At 56.2% G+C, this 20,605-nt stretch overlaps 1 protein-coding gene across 10 annotated transcripts in view; it reads left to right on the top strand.

The window, feature by feature from the left end:
• Positions 1 to 852: 852 nt before the first annotated feature.
• The window catches only part of RARA (retinoic acid receptor alpha), a 48,266-nt gene continuing 28,513 nt past the window's right edge, over positions 853 to 20,605 (top strand). The window contains exon 1 of one of the 10 annotated variants that reach the window (XM_033183120.1): positions 853 to 963. The gene's annotated coding sequence lies outside the window, so the exon portion shown is untranslated. The other 9 variants (XM_033183116.1, XM_033183124.1, XM_033183129.1 and 6 more) reach the window with 9 other exon arrangements.

The raw sequence follows: 20,605 nt of genomic DNA, 5'->3' as shown, positions 1-20,605 counted from the left end.
GAAGTTGATCTGTTGTATTGAAGTCCCTCTGCCCCTAGATTTATCCTAAATGGTATCTAGGAAAATATTCTCTCTTTAACTTGTTTATTCTGGTCATAAAGATTGGGGACATTACTGAGGGCTGGGTGGGGGCACTAGTTGACCTCTAGGTTCTGCATCCTGTTCTTCCACTGCCAGTCACCATTTCCAGTAGTAGATGTAACCCAAAGTCCTTTTTTGTTTTTTTCTCCTTCCCTAATCCCACCTGTTTATATTCTTGCCTATATATGTACATTTGCAGACCCCACACATTCCCGGATACACATACATTGGTCCTACCTTTTCCCCCCTGTTTCTAGCTGCCATCTAAGTGAGCCTGCACTTTTTACATGCTGAAAATCTGGTTTTTTTCCCCTGGACTGCCTCCTAGGCACTTGAGAATAACTGGGAGGGATGAAGGGACTCCTGCAGTCCATGAGGAAGAGGACAAAAGTGAGCGCCCAACCAAATGAATGCTGCCTTCCCAAAATCTCTAGCTGAATGCCTTAGCAGGAGTGGCAGGGAAAGAGATCTTAACCCCACCTCCAGCACCAAAACCTAAATCCATCTGCTCAGGGCAGGCAGGAAGAAATGTCTATTTTCTCCTGTTTCATGCCATCCTATCCTCAAGTTGTCCATATGCTGTGTATTTGAGACAGGGAACTGTTCCTGTCCCCAGCCGACGACCAGACGCCCATCTTTCTTCCAGTGGGTTATTTCTCCCCAATGAGTCCTCCGCTCTGCGCCGGCTGACCCGGTCGGGGCTAGTGGAAGAGGGCGGGGAGAGCCTTCTGCTTGACGAGTGGGCTTTAGGACCCAACGGGAACCTGTGCCTCTTGCAGCAGCCTAACCCAGAAGCAGGGGGGAATCCTGAATTGAGCTGAGAGGGCTTCCCCGGTTCTCCTGGGAACCCCATCGCCCCCCTGCCAGCACACACCTGAGCAGGTAGGACCATGCACACCCCTTCCCAATTATTCTTTGGCCGCCTTTGACCCTGGCCTCTGCTTCTGATCTAGCCGTTTCCCTCTCGCCAGTTCTGGCTTTCCCCATCCCTCCTCTCCCGTCGCTCACTGTAGTCCTGGGAGGTGGGAGCCTGGGAACTGTGGGGTGTCTGAAAGCTCAGAGCCCCCTGCACCCTCCAGTACCCTTCCTGCGTTTCTCCTGAGGCAGTTCCCGGTCTCTAGCTAAGAATGGGGAGTAGAGGGAAGGTCTGCCCAGGCCCCACGCCCTTGCACCCTCCTTTGCAGTATTGCCTAATACCCCTTCCCCCACCTCACCTAGACTGGAGAATTGGCAAGTGCTGGGGTAACAGAGAAGAGAGCCAGAGAGAGACCTGAGCTTTCCCCGAGGGATTTCTTTCTTGCTTCCTCGCCCAAAGAGCTCAGGACTTTGCCCCCACTCCCTACTCACCTTGTAGGGGAACTAATGTCCCCTTCCAGGTTGATCTCACACTTGGGTGGCTAAAGGCTTTGCTGGAGGGTAGTGGAGGTTGTGAGCATTTTGGTGACCTTTTCCTCTAGGAAAGTTCTTTCAGCTTAGAGCCCCCATCCCTGTCAACATCTCAACACCTGCTGCAGAAGCCCCCACCCCACCCGTGTGTGTGTGTGTGTGTGTGAAGAGACAATGTGGTTGTAAGAGCTAGAAGCTTTGGATAGAGGTGGCTGCATGCATTGAAGGGGAGGGATACCAGAGTGTGGCCCAGGCCAGAACAGGCTCAGTCCAGATGGCTAGGGAAGGGAGTGTAGACCAGATTGAGGAGGTCACCCAGCCTTGCCAGCTTCCTGAGCTCCTTGGCTTTCAGAATCTCAGGCTCCTGGTGTTTCTCTAGAGCTACGAGGTCCCCAAGCTTCTGCCCCACTACAGGCTCTCTGGGAGAGGGCTAGATGGCACCTACTGTTTACAGTGGCTTATTTTTCTCTCCTGTGGTGGGCAGACAGGCCCTGCTCTCTGAAGATCTAGGGCATGTCATTCTGGTTTGGTGGGTTTACAGGAAGGGTGTACATCTTGTATGAGTTACCATGTGTGAGTGTGTATCTTGCTTCTGGGGGTAGTAGACTGGGGAAGGGGTGATAGAAGAGACTGGTCACACTGAGGGAACTCCCCTAGCTCTCAGTGTGTGGTAGGAGTGGGTGGCATGTCCCCATCTGGTAGCTCTGTCTAGGTGTGGGGTGTGCTCTGCATTCTTCCATGACTCCCCGGGTCCCCTAAAGGTTGGTTTTGGAGGACAGGGTGGATAATGGAGTGGCTTCAGATTTCGCTCTGGTCTTGATCCAAGAAGGAAAGTAGAGATTCTGACTGTGAGCAGTGGACTGGGAATCAGAGGCCTGAACTGGAGACTTAGCCTGGTTACTTAACTATATGTGTTTATGTATGTCTTCCCCTTCGCTAAGCCTCAGTTTCTTCATTTGTAAAAATGGCTATCAGTAGCAAGCAGGGACATTGCCACCAAGACCATACAGAGAATGTATTGTAAAGCTCACTGCAAACGGTAGTAATGGCTGGGGGGATCTAGGATGGAATCCTCTTCCTAAATCTAGGTCAATCTCTCTGCCTTCAGTTTTCTTCCCCCATCCTTTGCCCATCTGGGGGATGGAGGAACCAGGCAGGGCTATTGCCCTGGGTACTGCAGAATTCCCCTAATGCAGGTTGTAGCTGTTGCCAGAGCACCTGTGGTCACAGAGTACAGATCTCTCCACCAGGCATTTCTTCCTCTGGGGCCCCATACTTGCTCCCCTGAGCCATGTCTCCACCTTCCTTCTGCCATCCCTGCTTGGCGTCCTTGTCTCTCTCTCCCCTGCCCAGTGGCCTCCTTGTCCGGCTCACTGGGCAGGAGCCCTAATCGGATTCGACAGCTGAGATATGTGTGGCGGCTAAGAGCAGGCGGGAGGGAAGCCAGTGGGAGGATGGTATGAGGACTGCCCCTGGCACTGCCCCGGCCTCCTGAGCACCACCTTGGGCCTGCTGATTTCTTACTTGGCTTGGGCCCAAGGAAGGGGTGCCAGAGGAAGCTCAGGAATGAACAGGCTGAGGTCTGGAGACTAGGAGAGGAGGAAACACACCAAGGTCCTGAGGACCTGGTTGATATTTGATGACCTTAATGTCAGTGTCTCTGACTCTGACAAGGAGGAAAGGACAGAGATGAGCCAGGCTGACCCCCGCCACCTCATTCCCATGGCCCCACTTTCTTCTCTCTTCTTGTTCAGAAATGTGTTCACTTTGCCTCCTCTAGACCCTTTGGCCAGTACCTCCTTGTGGGTCACATCTGGGAGCTTCTGGGGTGCCACATGTCTGCCTCAATCTGGGCTGTTTCCTCCCCTCCAAGGTATTTCACTCTCTCTGGGCTGGGCGCCAGGACTCCTGGGTTTCCCGCCTGCCTGTGGTGCAGGGCTCCCCTGCAGGGCTCCAGAGAGTCGCTTAGCTGGTTTCCTTCCTTCTGTGTGGGGAGGGCCTTCCCCTAGGGCTGGGAGGTGTCAGGAATCCCAGGTGGGACAGGGGTGGGGGCACAGTAGCCTCTGGCACTGTAGCACCCCAGCTTCTCCCTCCTAGCCTCTGACTCAGCTTGGGGGCAGCACATGCCCAGCCTGCCAGGCATGGCCTATTCTTGCCTCCAGGCTTCTGTCTTTATAGAAGCCTACATCTCCTGCTCTCATTTTTTAGCTTTTTTTCCCCATGATATCTGGGGCTGGCTATCAAAATCCCTGGTTTTGGGGAGCAAGGGACTAATATAATTGAGGCTGGGGCACTATTTTGTCTTCCCTCCAGTTGGGCCAGGATGAAGGAAACTGTCACAAACTTCCCCACGCCAATTCTTCCTGCCCTCAAAAGACCAGTCAGTGGAGCCAGGCCCTGCCCTCTGGGTGCCCACAGTGTGGTTGGCACTGATTTGTCAGAAATTGGGAAGGTTTCCCTCTAGACCGCTTGCCTCCTTTCTCCTCCTCCCACAGGGTAGGGGCAGCTCTGTGATTGCAGGCACTTATGGGCAGTCCTCCCCCTAGGGAAGGGGTGTGGGATGCCCCCAGGATGGCCAAGTTGGCACTAGCCCCAGGCTGGAGTGCTGGACAAGATTCTGACCTGGGAGTTAGTTGGGGGAAGGCAGGGCATAGGCCTCCCTGCCCCCCTCGTTTCCTGCTCTTTGGGCAGCTGTGGGCGAGAAAGGCTGCAGGGACTATTTTTAGTTGGTCAGTCCCCTGGCAGGAGGGACGTGCAGAGCAGCACGGGGCAGGCAGAGGGGCTTGCCAAGGTGAGGGTAAGCAGGCAGGCAGAGGTGTGAGGAAGGGCCAGAGGGGCAGAAGACAGAGCAAGGAGGCATGGGGAGCAGGGGCAAGACCTTACCCAGAAGGACCTGACCCAGGTAGATGGGCCGGGGCTGGAATGGGTGGAAGAGTCCTGGCACCCTTCAGGGCTTTCTTTATCCAACTGGACTGAGAGCTGGAAGAGGTTTTAGGGGCTACCTAGGCAATCCCTTCCCCTTTCAGAGAAGGAAACTGAGGCCTAGAGAGGACACTCAATCAGTCATTGGCTGTGTTGAGACCTGAATCCAGGCCCTCCCTTTGCACTGTTTTTCTGTTGTCATGGTTCCTCACTACACCTCAGTGTGCTTCCTTCCCCTACTGCAGCAAGGAGGACCACGAGCCAGGCACACCTGGTCCATTTTCCCCTCTGCTTGTTTGTGCAGGGTCTCTGTAAATCCCAGCTTGGTTTGTTTATAAGTCTCCATGTGGAGAGAGTCTGTGTCCAGGCTGGAAGGAGGTCAGAGTTGGGTTTGTTTGGGTGGCCTGTGGCCACTGGTGTGAATGGAGGTACTGGACAGGCTCCAGCAGGCTCACAGGCTGGTGAGCTGTGGGGCTAGCAGACACCTTACAGAAGGGACGTCCAGACTTCCCAGAGCCCTTTGTGAGCCCTCTTCCTACCCTGCCCAGGACCTGTGGGTCATGGTGGCTGTTTGCCAATCTCCCCAACAAAAGAAGGGAGCAGGGTTGAGGAGTGGGAAGATTACTACTGGCTTCTGATCACTAGTCAGAAGGGGGCCCCCTCTGAGGCCTGGAGGCAGGGAAAGTTGGGGCAAGTTGGGGTGTGTATAGGGAGAAAACTCAGTGGAGAATTGTGGTCCCTCAGAATTCAGTCTGCTTTCTGTCTTCTGCCTTAGGCTTTCCCCAAGGGCCACCATGTTGCACAGCTTCAGGGGGAACCATTCCATAGATTATGATGTGAATGGCACCCCCTGGGGTTGTTCAAGGCCCTGCCTGTGTAGCCACACATGGTGCATCTGTCCCCCACGTTCTTCCTTCAAATTAGTTCAGACCCAGCTGGAAGGAGGTGTTCCAGACAGGCCTTACACCCTCTCCCTCTCCGCTACCCTGCCTCATGCCACTCAACATCTCCTGTTCCTCTGCTGCCCACCCCCAATGCACCAAGCAGGTCATGGTGCACCACCATTTGTATTGTAGGAGCCCCTCCCCTTCTCTCCACTCAGTTTCTGTGTCTCTGGGGGGCTGATTTATCATGCCCCCCATCAGGCCTACTGTGGTGTGTGAGAAATCAATAGTGCAAATGGATTGAGGCTGTTTAGCCTGTCATCTCCCCTTGGGCCCCACCAACTCTTCTGGGACTTGTGGAGTTGCTCAGCCCCCTTCTGGCTCAACATACACATATTTAGTGGTTGTAGCCAGAGCACTGAGCACAGGAATTACTCTTTCTGTTCGTCTGTCTCATTCTCTCTCTCTCATATACTGGGCTGGTCTTAGCATGACAAATACTCTTGAACATTTATTTTCTAGCTTGGGTGGAGGGGCTTAAAGGGCAGTAGGCTGCCAGCCAGAGGTGGGGAGGGAGGCAGGTGGGTGAGGGAAACTGTGGGTAGAGGGGTGGGGTGGGGGTGGGGACTAGCTGGGGAAGGGATTGGGTGACAGCCCACCCCATCAGCTCCGGTAACTCAATCCCTGCACCCCACCCTCCCAATTTCCCTCCTGCTGAACAACTTCAGCAGCTGCTGGCAGAAACAAGACTGGCAGAAGTGTGTATGAGTGCATGTGTGTATGGGGGGAGAGGGTGAGAGGGGCTGTGGGGGCAGGGAGTGCTGCCAGGACATGTTAAAGGAGACTCACAGCCTGGGTACAACTTGGGTGGCAGGAGGAGGTGGGGCAGGTGGGAGAGTGGGTGGTGAGTGATGGGCAGGCTGCAGTGGGGGCAGGGCAGCCCAGGGGTCTCACAAAACTTGTTGGCACTGGAGCAGGGCCTGGTGTGGTGGGGGTGGGCAGTGGTGAGGGGGCAGGGGCTGGCACAGACATTGCTGGCCCCAAAATGCTGAGGCCCATTCTTCGCCAGGGGGCGCCTGTAACCATGGAGGGACAGTCTGCCCCTGTCTCCAATCCTTGGGCCGTGCCTGCTGGGCATCACAGTCTCAGTGGTGACTAAGTCACTTCTGTCCTGGGGCTGGCAAGGTGCCAGGCTCAGCTCTTCTCGGTAGGTGAGTCACTGCCCTGGCATCTCCCCCGGATGCAGCTGAGTCACCCAGCCATGCCTGCTAGGCAGGTGGGCACCATGCTTTTGGTGGGGGTGGAAGGCTATGTGTGCTGCCCCCAGTGTCTTCTCTGATCTCTCTCTGGCATGTCCTGGCCCCACCTTTAAACCTGCAGAGCCAGGCAAGGATGGCGCTTCTCCCTTGTGATCCACTGAGGGGTGAAGGAAGAGGTAGCAGCGCACAGAGTGGAGTGATATATGTTTGATTTGGAGTAAGTAGGGGAGAGGAGAGTTGAGGAGGGAACATTGATTGAGATATATATATATATTTTAACAAAAAAGAGACAGGGTCTTGCTATGTTGCCCAGACAGGTCTTGAACTCCTGGACTCAAGCAACTGTCTCATCTTGGCCTCCCAAAGTGCTAGGATTAAAGGTGTGAGCCACCATACCTGGCCTGGGTTTGAATCCCAGCCCTGCCATTGACAAGCTGTATGACCTTGAGGAAGGCAATTTTCTTTTTGAGCCTCAGTTTTCTCATCTGTACAATGGCAACAGGAGCCTGCCCCTTCAGGACTGTGAGAATCAAATAGAGTGGGACTATTAAGGTACTTGTGGGAGGAGCTGCTTTTGGGATGAGCTAGGAGGCTTGGGAGGGGAAGAGGAGTCAGCTGGAGCTGGTTCCAACAAACTCCCGCACCATCTGGTGGTCTTGGAGGGCCAATGGCTTCTCATCCTCTCTTCGGACTATCACTTAATGCTGTTCTTCAGGAGTTTCCACAGGCTGTGAGAGGACAGCCTTGTTGTAGTAGAAATGTGGGCCCTCCTAGGGTGTCTCAGAGCTATATTTTATCTCTTTTGACTACTGAGAACTGCCACTGGCCTTGGTACCTGTCCAGACTCTCTTCCTTCACTTCCTCTAGTTTGAAGAGGGATCCTTTTCTTGGGAAACCAGTGGCTCAGGCTCCTCCCCCAGCCTATCTCCTGTGTGCAGGGAAAGAGGCCCCAAGGAGTGTCCTTCCTAAAGAGTGAGGCGCCCCTGAGCATGTGGCTTTTCTCTCTCTGCTAGTTTCCTGCTGCTCCCTGGGTACCCTTCTCTCCTCCTGCATCAGGGTCCCTGGTGGGAGGGGGTGGTGGAAGCCCTGTTATGAGCCCAGCACAGCTGGAGTTCAGCTGCTGCTGCAGATTGAAGACTCTTGATCCCCCACCTGGGGACCTCTCCTGCCTTCTGCAGTCAAGCTTGGGTAGGGCTGGGCCTTGGACAGGTGGTACTTGTTGCCCTGGGCAGGAAGGAAATGCCCCAAAGATGTGCATGCTATGTGTTTGTACACATGGGTGCTGGTCTTGTTTGAGTGTCTGACCCCTGTGGGGGGTGGGTTTGTGTGTATGAATTTGTTCCCTCATCCACACATGGGGCTACTTCTGCGCCTGTGTAGAAGTATGCCCCACCCTCTGCTTCATGCCCTTGTCTGTGCACAAATGTGTTTGAATGTACTTGTTCATGCGTGGATGTGCATACATGCGTTGGGGGTGTACACATCCCTGCCCTGAATGTGCACGTGGAAATGCATTTGTACCAGGATGCCTGACCCTATGATGGCAGGTGTACCTGAAGGTCGTCCCACTTGGGAGGCAGTGTAGCTATGTGCATGCATGCTTGCATTCTTGTGTCCATGAGCCTTCCCCTCTAGCCTCAAGGAAGGAAGACTGGTAGGATCTAGGTTGGGAAGTGCCTGTGGGCACTGGGGGTGGGCTGGCGCTGACTCCAGTCCTGGGCTGGTTCTCACCTGGGCAGAGTTCCCTGCTGTTGTCGGGGCTCAGGCTGGAAGGCCCTTGGGGGAGCGCGGCTGGGGGGTAAGGGGTTAAGCGGTGGCGTCCACATCTGGGAGCCATTGGCGCATTCCTGCCGGCTGAGCGCATGTTTGCGGATGAATCTGGACAGGACAGGGCGGGAGGGGCTGGGCGGGAGGTTCGCACCGGCGGACGGAAATCCAGACGGGAGCGGGAGACAGCTCCGGCCCAGCGGGCGGGAAGAGGCCTGGGGAAGCGCGGCCCAGCACTGCTGGGGCAGTTTCCCGTGCGCCGGCCCTCAGGGCAGAGCGTCCCGCCATCCTGGCTTGTCCTACCTTACCACGGCTCTTGGGCTAAAGCCAGGGACAATCAGATACTTCAGTTCTAGACCCGGCTCTGCAACTGGTGCGACCGTGGACAAAACCCAGTGCTTGCTCTTGGCCTCTCTTTCCTCTGTAAAGCGCGGGCCGCCGTCGGACCAGTGGGTCTGAGAGCTCTGCCACCGGGTCAGGCTGAGAGTCTCCTCACTGGGCTGGAGGCCTGGGAGTGCAGCACTTCCCCTTCCAGTGGGAAGTTCTGTGGGGGCACTCGTGGCCACTTCTCTGCCTGGGAACAGGGCGAGAGGGGAGTATTCCCTAAGCGATTCTGCTTCCCCCTAAGCCCGCCAGTGGACTGCTAGCAATGGGGACAGGATCCTCCCAAACAGAGCAGCAGGCTGGGAGCGGGGTCATGACTGTGTTGGGGACTGGGGTCTCTCAGATGGAGAGTGATTCAGATCCTGTCCAGTTGGAATAGGAACAAGAGCTTTCCTGGCTTCTCCAAACTTGTTCGGGAGAGAGAAGCTTGAGTCTGAGTCTTTGAGCACGGAGGGGTGCTCCTGGGCGCCCCTACTGGAAGATCCAAAAGTCTTGCCCTTTGAGAAGAGTACTTTAAGGGGGCTGGGGAGTTGGATTGAGCCACAGTTCCTAGGACCCACTGGAGCTGGAAAGGTGTTTGGGGAAAGAAGAGATGTACTTGCGGGAGATCTACTCCTGGACTCTTTTTTTTCTTGCAGCTGAGATACTTAAGATCCAGGGAAGGGAAGTGACTTAGTCAAGGTCACACAGCTCTCAGTTCCAGCTGGTCCCTAGAAGAGGATTATAATTATAGGATTCAGGGGCTTGACAGCTAGGGCAGGCGTCACCGCACTCACTTCCATGTTACGCCGCCGCCTCACTTCTCGGGCTTAGGTGTGGGTGTGTGTGTGGCTGGGGGGAAAGGAGTGTAGGATACCACACGCTGCGGTCTTCTCCACCAAGCGCTATTTTCATTCTTTCCGCAGAACCTCACCCCCCCTGTCGCTCTGAATCTTCGGTTCTGGGTCTGAGGGAGGGATTCTCCCGGATTCCCACGGTCCAGTCTTCAGTTAGGAGCGGCTCCTTTAAGACTCGCCCTTCTCGGGGTCTATTAAGGAGAGGCGGGGGCGGGCGTGAGTCTGTAGATCCGCCCCTGACTGGTGATTGGTCGGTGGGCTGGCAGGGGCGGGCCTGAGGGAGAGGGCCTCCCCCCACCTCTGCTCCGTACCCTCCGCCCCTTCAGTCTGGGGCTCCGGGTAAAGTTTCAGCCTCCGCACGTGACTCGCTATGGCCGCTGCCGTCGCCCCGCGCCCCTGAGCCGCGGCCCCCCGGACGGCTCCTCTCCCGGGACCCCGCACCCTGATGCCGAGAAGCACTAGGGCGCCGGGTTAGGGCAGACGCTGTGCTCGCGGGCACCCCGAACGGGTTGCGTCCCCGGCTGCGAGGTAACTCCTCCCCCGGGGATTTTGGGGAGCCCCTGGTTCCCGCAGGCGTCGGGGCCCCATGTCCTGCCCCAGATTGGCGCTGCGGGAGGGGACTGGGTGCCGGGAGGCTTCCGACGGAACCCGGGGTTTCCTGGGCTTCCCAACTCGCTGCCGCCGTGTCCAGGGTGGGGGAGCCCCGTCTGTGCGTCTGCCTGCGCCGTGTCTTCGCGCGCAGCCTTGAGGCGTCTGTGGCCGTCTGCTGCGCGTGTCCCCCGCGCTCGAGCTGTTGCAGAACCACCGCTGGGAACTCCTGTTCTCTCTTTTTCTCTTTAAAAACAAGCAAAACAAAAAGGCTTTCAAACCTGTTTGGGGAGAGATCGGATGCTCAACGGACTAGCCACCTCTCTTTTTCGCTCCTATTATCTGAGCTGCCCTGTGGTTTGGGGAGAATCAGCCAGGGGGCCCACTCCCACCAGAGGGAGCTGGCCGGGGGCGGGGCCCGCTCAGCTGGTGTCCCCCGTGGAGTGAGGGGAACTCACTCAGGATTGGGTGCGGGAGCCAGTGCAGTATGTATGTAGGGGTGTTCCCGGGTCTTGTGCCACCATGGGGTGTGGGAGCTTTTTGGAGTGAGGGAAAGACGGAATAGACTGGTGGACTTTGCTCTGCTGAGGGTGTCTGGGACCTGGTGCCACCCACGAGGCTTGGAAGCTGCTGGCCAGATGTGTGTGTGAGCCTGTTGTGGGGTTGGGGGGCGGCTGGGATAGGAGCTTGGCTATGTCCCCTCATCTTCTCTCTGGGCACTGCCCTATTGTGAGGCTGCTCCTTGCGAAGGACAGGCCGCCAGTGTGTTAGGGTGGGGATGGGTGCCCACTAATCCGGGAACCAGACAGAAGAGCTCCCCAGTCTTGGAGATGTTTCCGCACCCTCCATCCTGTCTTGGATCGGATGCCCAATGTGATGGCCTGGAAGGGTACCTCCTGCCCCCTCTGGCTCTGTCTTCTGTAACCAGGTTGCCTTCTGTCTGATGGCTGTGTGCACATATGTGTATGTATATATTCTTGGAAAGGATTGTTTCTGAGAACACCCCCCGACTCCCCACGCCCTGCTGCTTACCCCAAGGATCACTTCTGCCCTTGACACTCCCTCTCCTCACTTTCCTGGCCAGGATATTCTGGGATGTCTCTTATACCCTTCCCTGTCTGCAGTCTTCATAGGGCGAGATTGTTTTGGGGAAGTGGTTCTGTAAGGACCTTCCAGGTCTTGCTAGGAAATTGGACCTCAGGCCCCAAACTCTCCTACAGGGCTCCATGAGGAGGCTGTGCCGGGGAAGCCCCAGGTTGGAGTGGGGGTGGCTTGGAGCCTTGGGGCTTCCCCTGGAGGGGGTGGGGGGGGGGCGGGTGGAGATGAGGCTAGGGGGGAGGAACAAGAGAAAAAATATTTGGAGTTGGTTGTATGATGCTTCTTCCTGGAGGAAGAAGAGGGGGTGGTTGTGGAGTCTGGGAGTTTGTGGCTGTGAAAGATGGTGGAGCTGGAGGAGGAGCTGGGACATCAGTACTGCCTGGGAGTCTGGACCATGTGGTATCCTGAAAGAGAGGTCAGGAGGGTCAGACTGGAGTAGACTCTTGGGAGCTGAGGATCTTGGATTTGCAAGGATTTTGAGGGTATGAGTGAGTGTACATGAGGTGTCACTGCAGGGGTTTCACCATCAGACTGACGACAGTGGCACAGATGCAGTGGCAGTTCTGAGAAGATCCTGGGCTTGGAATGGCTTAATCCTGGCCACCTCCTCCTTCCTATAGCCCCTAAATCTCTATCCCTTCAGTCTGACCCTAAATGCCCCAGCTGCCACCCTGGGACTCCTTTTTAGTCCCCTTCCTACTCCCAACCTTGAGGCAGCCTGGCAGGAAGCCAGCTGTGGGCAGCCCCATCCTGATCGCCCATGTGCCTCCCCCGCTGGGCATAGTCACCCACATGTGCCATGACGTGGTTCCCGCCACCCCATCTAAGTATGGGGGAGAGGACATTGTCGGAGTGGCCCCTCAGGTCTGTTTTGGGGACGTTCACCCAGACCCCAGCTAATGAGCGCCCCTTCCCCTAAACCATTTAGTCTTGGAAGCTGACTCTGCCCTCTGGGACCTTTCCTCCCAGGCCACTCCTTGCTCAGACTCCAGTCTCAGGTGGGATGGTCCTAAAAACTGTGTGATGTGAGGGTGGGACCTGTCCCAAAATACAAACCCCAATGCCCAGTTTCCAGTCCTCTTGGAAGCATGAGCCGGATAGGACTTAGGCTGGGCTGGAGGGGTAGGTATGTTTTGGCCTCTGTGGGGTCTATTAATATTAGGGAGCACTGCCTGGGATCTGCGGTGATAGGCATCTGGGGATGGTAATCCTGTCCCTGCGACAAGTAAGCGGGGTAATCTCTGCTTGCTCAGTACCCACACCCATCTTGTGTTGGTAGTTTTGGGAGTGTGGGAAGCTGGCAGGGCCCCTGGCAAGATGACCAGGGTTGTCTTGACTTACTGGGTTTTGGGAAAGGAGTATGGCAACTGATACCCCGGCTCCCAGGGCTTTGGCTGCACATTCTCTCTGACGCCTGCTGTCTTTCCTCCCTCTACTCCCCTCTCCACCCTCTGGCTGCTGTCTGGAGCCCACACGGTTTGTGGGGGGATGCGCGGCGGAGGGCAGGGCCTGGATCTCCGTGTGTGTCCAGAGAGTATTCTGAGAATTGGCAGAATTGGCTAAGGGTGTCTGGGTGTCCCCACAGGGTGGGCGGCATGTGGGGACCTGGCCTAGTATGAGAATGTGTCAGCGTTGGTGTGTCTGTCCCCAGTCTGGCTCGGGTGTGGGTGTCTCGGGTGTGGGTGTCTCTTGCTTCGTCTGGATCTTGCCTCCCGCTCCAGTCCCGCCCTCCCCTCGCTCCCCCCTAGCTGGGACCGCCTGCTTGCTCTCCCTCTCTCCCCACAACTGGAGCCTCCCTTGCCTGTTCCTGGAATTTGGAGAGGAGGAGGAGGAGGAAGAGGCAGGCAGACAGACCTCCCACACTCTAGCCCGCCCACCTGGCATCATGGGGAAATGAAATAGGTGCTATGGAACTACGTTTTCCCTGGCTTCCCTAGACCCTCCAGCACACATCATGAGGGCCAGGGGCCAGCTCTTAGGGAAGGGCCATGGGCTGCCCACCCCTCTGGCCAGTGACACCTCCTTCTACTTAACATCCTGCCCCAAAGGGCCACTGCTGGACCTCTAGGCACCACTGTCAGCCTGGGGAGCCAGTGGGATTAGGCTGCTGCCAGGCTGGCCCGCACCTGTTGCCAACCCCAGCCCTATAACTGGAGCTTGTCTGGGAGGGGGCTGCAGAATGACAGGTGTAATTTCTGCAGCTAGGCAACTCTACCCCCCCCACTGGATATGCCTTTCCCTTCTGCCGGAACAAGGAAAGGCTTTCCCTTCGCCACTCCAAGTGTCAACCTGGTCTTATGGATGATGCCCCTGTCCTGCCCGATGACCCCCACCTCCATCCGTGGCTGCAGAGCTGGGCTGCCTTCCTTCAAGTTTTCAGAGCTGTGCTGCCCTGGAAGGGCTGGGGGTGTGGGGGTGTGTAGATGGGGGTGGTTCTCTGTTAATGTTTTAATTGCCTAAAAACTGGGAGCTCAGCTCTGGGCCAGTGGGGAGTCTGGGTCTGGCTGGCCGCCCGGTTTGGGCTAAATATAGTCTGGGACATCTGCAGAGAAGGGGAGGGGGGTGGAGGGAGGTTCCATTCCCCCACCTTCAGCCAAGGTGCCCTCGTCTGGGCAGGCACCTTGGAGCAGTGAGGGGGATTCCTCAGCACAAAAGGCAGGGGAGAGGTGGCAGAGAAGAGGCGGCAGGGGAGAGGTGGCAGGGGCTGGGCACAGTTGGGACCTTGCTTGCCTAGAGGCCAGTAGATGCCGGAGATGAACCTGGAGGCTCAGGACAGGGCAAGAATGGGGCACGCCGGGGCTGGGTCCTCTGGCTGTTCCCTCTCCCCCCAGAGTTACTTGAGGTCAGGCAGTCTCCATGTGTCATTGTACCCTGCAGGCGGTGTCACTGTGACCCACTCGCTGTGTGTCTGTGTGTACACACCTACCTTGAAGTGGCTTTATCCTGGCCCTCTCCCCGGAGCCTCTGTCCCCTGGGTCCTACTGCAGGTCCTCAGCCCTCCTTCCCTCTGTCCCTCACCCCACAGTGAAACCTTCAGCCCAGGAATCGAGACTTGAGAAGGGGAAGCTGCGGTGGGGAGTTCTCTGATCTCCAGTCACGGCAGGAAGTGGAAAAGATGGGGGTTGAGGGGGGAACCCATGAGTGGCAGGCAGGGAGGGAGAGCCCTGTCAGTCCTGTGACCCACTGTGCAGAGCAAGGTGGGGGTTGGCCTCCTTTCTAGTGGTCCCCCTTCCCTCCAGCTCCAGGTAGGAGAAACCTGGGGACAACTGATTGCCCAGGGGCTGCAAACAATCTTCATCACCCCCCAACACTGAGAAAAAAAAGTCTTCCTGTCACGTGGCTGTCACTTCCTGTCCCACTGTGGTTCCCGGGATGTTTGTTGTTGGTTGCCATGGTGATGTCTGCCATGGGCACTAGCCCTGGTTCTTGTGGGGAAGGAGCTACCCTTCCCCACTAGGCTGGGGGGGTACTTGGGGGACTTGACTGGGGGGTCCTTTCAGGCTGAGTGTGTGTGGTCTCTGATGCTCCAGATTCCCCAGGACCCCCCAGACTTCTGTCTGTGGGGAGGAGTCACTGCCACCTACTCAGACTGAGTGCTGGGGAGACTGTGACCGCATCTGGCTGTGACTTTGTGAGTCTGACTGATTTTGCAGCCCTTGGCCACTCTGGCCAGCGTTCCTCTTGCTCATAGAGATGCCCATTCAGGAAACCTCTGTGCTCCCTATCTGTCCTCATATACAGTTCTGGAGCCTGCTCCCATCCTGTGTTCTGATGGAAACCACCTTCCCCAGGGAGTTTCTATGGCTTCCTGGACTCCAGGCTGGAGTGTCAAGGGGCTCTGGGGCGGGGTCCCAGGTTGCGTGTGTTTGGGGCCGGGGAGGTGGGGGCTTTGCAGACTATGCCTTCCCCTACACACACAGCCTGCACCCGCTTCTCCCTTGTCCGGCAGGCCCTCTTCTCTAAGGGGAAGGCCATGGGGCTCTGTGACCTATTATCCCTACCCCACTGGGGGCTTCCCTGTTCAGCTGGAGATGGAGAGGGGAAGAGAGTCCCCCTAGTTCTAGCCCCAACTTGAGTAGGCGGGTGTGGAATAGGAAGTTGCTGGGGGGGTGGTCAATGGGTCGGAGGGGGGCTGTGGAGCAGGGCACAGTCTGACTCAGGCCTGGTCTGGGGTCAGAGCCAAAAGGATATCCTGAGGCAAGACTGGGGGAGTGTATTCCTGGATTCCCTGCAGCGTGAGTCCCCAGGGTGGGATGCTGAGAGGGGGCTGGTACCATCTAGTCCAGCTGGCAGTTTGCCCTGGGACTCAGAATATGGCAGTCTCAGGGTTGGGCTGAGCTGAGGGGAGGGGCGGGGGCTGCTGCAGGCTGTCTGCCCATCCTGGCCCTGTGTGTTTCTCTGTAAACTGTCCCCCCATTGTGAGAGTACTGTGTTTCCTGCTTGGTCCCGTGGAGAGGAGGTAGTGGTGAGGAGGACAGCTGCCAAGGTGAGGGTGGGGAAAGCCCCGTGCCAGGCTGGATGTGAGGTCGGTGGTTTCCAAGCTAGGGGGTCCCCTTTTGTCTGTGCCCCTTTGGTCCCTCACCCGACAGAGCTGCCTGTGTATGGTCCACACATTTCTGTGGTCTGGCTGTGGCCTCAGTAGGCTCATCTCTTCCTCTTCCCATTTTTTTTCCTTCCCTGTGGGTTGGTCCCTCTTCTTGAGGCCTGAATTACCCCCTGCCCTTTCACCTACTCGCTGCTTGGAGTAGGGAGGCTTCAGTTCTGGTTCTAGGTGGACCTCTCAGACACCCTGGGCTTCAGAGGTCCTGAGCATGTCCCCTGGGGGATCTGGCGTATGGCCCCTGGGGATGGAGGAGTTGGGAGCACTACCCTGGCCAGCAGAGACCCCCACTTCCTCCTCCTAAAACCTGGACTGCCCCGAGCTTGGATTGTCCAGTCGCCCTTTCTGCCTGGTATCCAGTCACTGGTGAGATTATGGCCTGTGGGGGTCCTGCAGCTCTATGTAGCTGGGGAATAACCCCGGGCTGAGTGGAGTACAAGCTGTGGAGACATTGGACCTATTCTTTTGGGACAAGGCACTGTGTCTTGAGGCAGTGGGCAGTGGGAGCACCCGGAAGTGAGATACTAGGCTTCTTCCTTCCCCTGACTCCCAGGAGGACATGCTTATGGCCTGCACCGACTAGGGCAGATTTTCAAACCAGTCCTAGCTCTAGCAAGGCTGGCCTGGGGTTCTGTGGGGTTGGTGGGGAAGAGGCACCCTCCAGCTATCCCAGCCACCCCCAGGTGATCCTTTTCCAGCCCTCCTAGGGTAGCCTCTTTTAAAATGAGGCTGGGCTGGCTGGGCGCGGTGGCTCACGCCTATAATCCCAGCACTTTGGGAGGCCAAGGCGGGCGGATCACAAGGTCAAGAGTTTGAGACCAGCCTGGCGAACATGGTAAAACCCCATCTCTACCAAACATACAAAAATTAGCTGGGCATGGTGGCGGCTGCCTGTAATCCCAGCTACTCCGGAGGATGAGGCAGGAGAATCGCTTGAACCAGGGAGGCAGAGGTTGCAGTGAGCCGAGACTGTGCCATTGCACTCCAGCCTGGGTGTCAGGGTGAGACTCCATCTCAAAATAAATAAATAAATAAATAACATATAAAAAATAAAAAATATAATGAGGCTTGGCTAACCTGGCTTCCTGCAGCCCAGACCCTGGTGAACAGACAGGAAACAGAGGACCCGAGTGGCCGGATTGTAGGCTTGCCAGGGAGGAGAGGGGTGAGAGCCTTGGCCAGAGGAGACCCTTGAAAAAGCGGCGAGTAGTCATCGCTGCTCCCCAACCCCTGTCTGCAGATATGAGGGGCGTTGGGGAGGGGAGAGGTTGTGGTTTTGTATGTATGGGAGTGTGTTTTCCTGGAAAGTTTGTAAATGGTTCTAGTTTAGAATCGACCCTGTTCTGCCCTGCTTGGCCAGCTCCTGGCGGGATAGGGGTCCAAAGGCGGTGGGGCTTTGCTTCTGCCAGGGCTCGAGTCCCTCCTGCCCGAGTTGAGCTTGAGCTCTGGGTGTCATTTGCATATGATTCATTAACTGTCTAGAATGCTTAGGAAACCCCCAGTCTCCCCTTCTTTTAAGCTCCCCAATCCTTCTCCCCTTCTTTCAGCCCCTCTGACACTGCCTGACCTCTATTTCTTGGGAACCATTGTTTCGGGGGAGCCTGGAGAACAGAGAGAATGAATGAGGAAGGGAGGCTGGGGCCAGCCCCAGCTGGGTTTGGGGTCCCCTGCTTCTCTGTCCTGAGTATAGGGGAGGAAATGGTATATTTCTCTTCCCCTTCTCCCCTCCTCAAATCCAAAGGTTTCCCTTTTTTGGTTTGTGAAATGAAAGAAGGGAATTTGGGAAAGGGTTGTGGTCAGGCCTCCACCCACACCCCGAATGTCCCTTTCTCCACATCCCTCTCCTCCGTCTGAGGGAAGCAGACCCTGGGAAATGGGTAACTCTCCCTCCTGGGAGGGAGAGTCAACAGATGTTGCCCTGGGTGGGGTGAGGCAAGGGACAGCAGGCCAAGTGCTGAGGGGCACCAAGGTGGTGGCAAGAGGTGTGGGGATGGAGGGCTCCAGTTGCCCGGGCCTCCCCTGTGCCAAGCTCTAGGCTGGGTGCTTTCCAGGACTTCCTGTCTGAAATTGCACAGCTTGTTTTTGAGGTAGACAGTTCACAGGCGAGTAAACAGTTGCTTAGAGAGGTTAAGAGACTTGCGTAAGGTCACCCAGAGTGGCAGAGCTGAGATTTGACCCTTCCGACTTCTGGTTCTTTCTCCCATCTTCGTGGCTCAGAAAGCTCTCACCTTTTTCTCTAGGTGTGTGACTCTGGGGTGTAACACGTGGGCAGCTAGAGACACTGATGCTGGGGAAGGGATCCTGGCACCTTCTGAGGGTGAGAGCGGCCCCAGTGGGCAGGGATGTGGGGCTGGCTGCAGGTGCTCCAGCCCCCTACTCCTTTTTCTGCTGTGCTTAGGCTAGGCTCGGTATATTGGAGGTGTGGGCCTGTGGTTTTCTCTCTCTCAGGGGAGGGTGCCCGTGGGCAGTGGAGGTGGCTGGCATAGGGTGGAGGTTGGATGTGGGTAGTTTGTTTTCCCCCTCTTTGGTACTGGTTTCGATTCTCTGCCGAGGCCTTCTCCACTGCTGGGGTGTCGTGGGCTGGGGCCCAGGTGGCTCTCTGAGGGTCATAGCTCCTGAAGGACCTTCTGAGGCAGAGCCTGTGCTCTTTCGGGCCCACCCTGGTCATCCCTGCCCTTGCCCATCCCTGTTCTCTGGTCTGTCTGGCCCTTGGCCCATTTCTGTGACCTTTAGTCTGTCCTGCAGCTCAAGGACCTCCCCAGGGAGCTGAGTAAATTTGCACTGAAGTTTGCAGGCAGAGCTGGGTTAGGCTTTTTGGAGGCTCTGATAGGGGTGTGGGGGGCCTTCCAGCCTTGCCCTGTAGTGTGTGTGGGTGGTGGGCTGAGGGGGAGGTGGGGGTAGTGGGGATTGAGGTTTGGCTCAGTTTCAAACTCCTCAGGGGCAGAGTTCATGTGGCTGTGGTTTTCTCTTCTCTGGGAGCAAGGGTGGGTTCCAGAGGGTCCAGGCTGGACTGGCTGAACTGGCCTCCCAACCCCCAAAGGCTGGGTCAGGATGCCTGGGATCTGGATGGCATTCTGGGCCTCAGCCTGGGTTATGCAGGCCTCGCTTTGGGTTAGCTGCCCCTTGGGCCTCACCTTGAGAGAGGCAGGCCTCTGTGTGGATGTGAATTCACCTGAGTGTTTGTGGACCTGGTGCATGGGCTGGGCCCACAGGGAGGACCTCAGAGCATCTTTGGGCAGAAGCAGCAGGTACAAGGGCCACCCTGGCTGTATGAGGTCCGAAGAATATACAGTTTGGGAGACTGTGGGGCTGTGGTTGTGTCTTTGGGGAGCTGTGTGCTGGGGCCCATGCATGCAGTTTCTGAGCTGTGTTCACTGTGTGGTAGAGCCCAGGTGTGGAGAGATGGTATCTCCAGGTTCCCTCTCCTCACATGCATGCCTGCACACACACAGGCTGGGGCTGCAGGCATGCTCTTGCCACCCAGATGTTTTCTGTAGACCTGCATGCATGAGTTTGTAGGTGTATTTGTGTGTGAGGGTCCAACTATAGGAACTGATGAGGTTCCGCCAGCCCCTTCTTCCCTTGCATGGCTCCCCCAGCTCCAGTTCCCGTTGTGTGGGGCCCCACAGGAGTTGGGAGGGGGCCAGGGCAGCAGCTGGTCCAGTGGGTGGGGCCCCTGTTCCTCTGACATCAGCTCTGTCGGCCTAGGAGGGAATTGGCAGGGGCCTAGGGTAGGAAGGGGGCTCTTTATTCAGGAGTGAGGAGAGAGGCCCTGTGATTGTCATAATGAGTGACAGTAAAACTCGTGGTCATTAGCAAGGTCCAGATTTTACTCCTGGGGCAGCCGCCTCTCCCTAACCCAGTACCTGTCCCCTCCCGCCCTCTCTCCCTCAGGTCCACACAGGCTGGCTGGCTCAGCTGGGCCAGAAGTCCTGGCCTCTTCCACGGTGGCCTTGGCAGGAACTCCCCCTTCCCAGGCCTGGTCTTCAACCAAATGCTGGCCATGTGCTTGTCCCCTGGACTCCAGGTTTGAGGCTGGAGTCTGGAGCTCAGAGCCTGGAACCGACCGTAGCCTGAGCTTGGGGTGGAGTGGCAAGGGGTGTTGGAAAGGGACGGTCCTTATTTTGAGTCTCTGTGGCCCTGTTTCTTTTCTTTCTTCCCTCTTCTTTTTAAAACAGCTTTATTGAGATATAATTCACATGCCATAAAATTTACCCATTCAGTGGTTTTAGTATATTCAGAATTGTGAAACTACCACCACAATTAATTTTAGAACATTTTCATCACCCCAAAAAGAGCCCCCATACCCAGCAAGTCACTTCCCGTCTTCCTCAAATCCACGCCCCAGCCCCTGGTAACCACAAGTCTGCTTTCTGTCTCTATAAATGTGCCTATCCTGGACATTTCATATAAATGGAATCCTACAATATATGGTCTTTGTAACTGCCATAATGTTTTCAAGGAATATCCATATCATAGTATCAGTACTTCATTCTTTTTTTTGGCAGAATAATATTCCATTGTAGGGACATACAACATTTTATGTATTCATCGGTTGATAGACTTTTGGGTTGGTTCCACTTTTTGGCTATTAGGAGTAACGCTGCTGTGAATGTTCATGTGTAAGTCTTTTTGTGGACTTACGTTGTCATATCTCTTGGGTAGATACCTAGGAGTAGAATTGCTAGGTCATTTGCTACCGCTGTGTTTAACCTTTTGAGGAACTGCCAAACTGTTTTCCAAAACAGCTATTCTATTTTACATTCCCACCAGCAATATATGAGGATTCGAATTTCTCCA

Source organism: Trachypithecus francoisi, unplaced genomic scaffold (genome assembly GCF_009764315.1).
Source record: "Trachypithecus francoisi isolate TF-2019V2 unplaced genomic scaffold, Tfra_2.0 Lachesis_group20, whole genome shotgun sequence".
Taxonomy (NCBI): domain Eukaryota; kingdom Metazoa; phylum Chordata; class Mammalia; order Primates; family Cercopithecidae; genus Trachypithecus; species Trachypithecus francoisi.
Note: the sequence above shows the minus strand (reverse complement) of the source record. Positions and strands in the feature narration are given on the sequence as shown.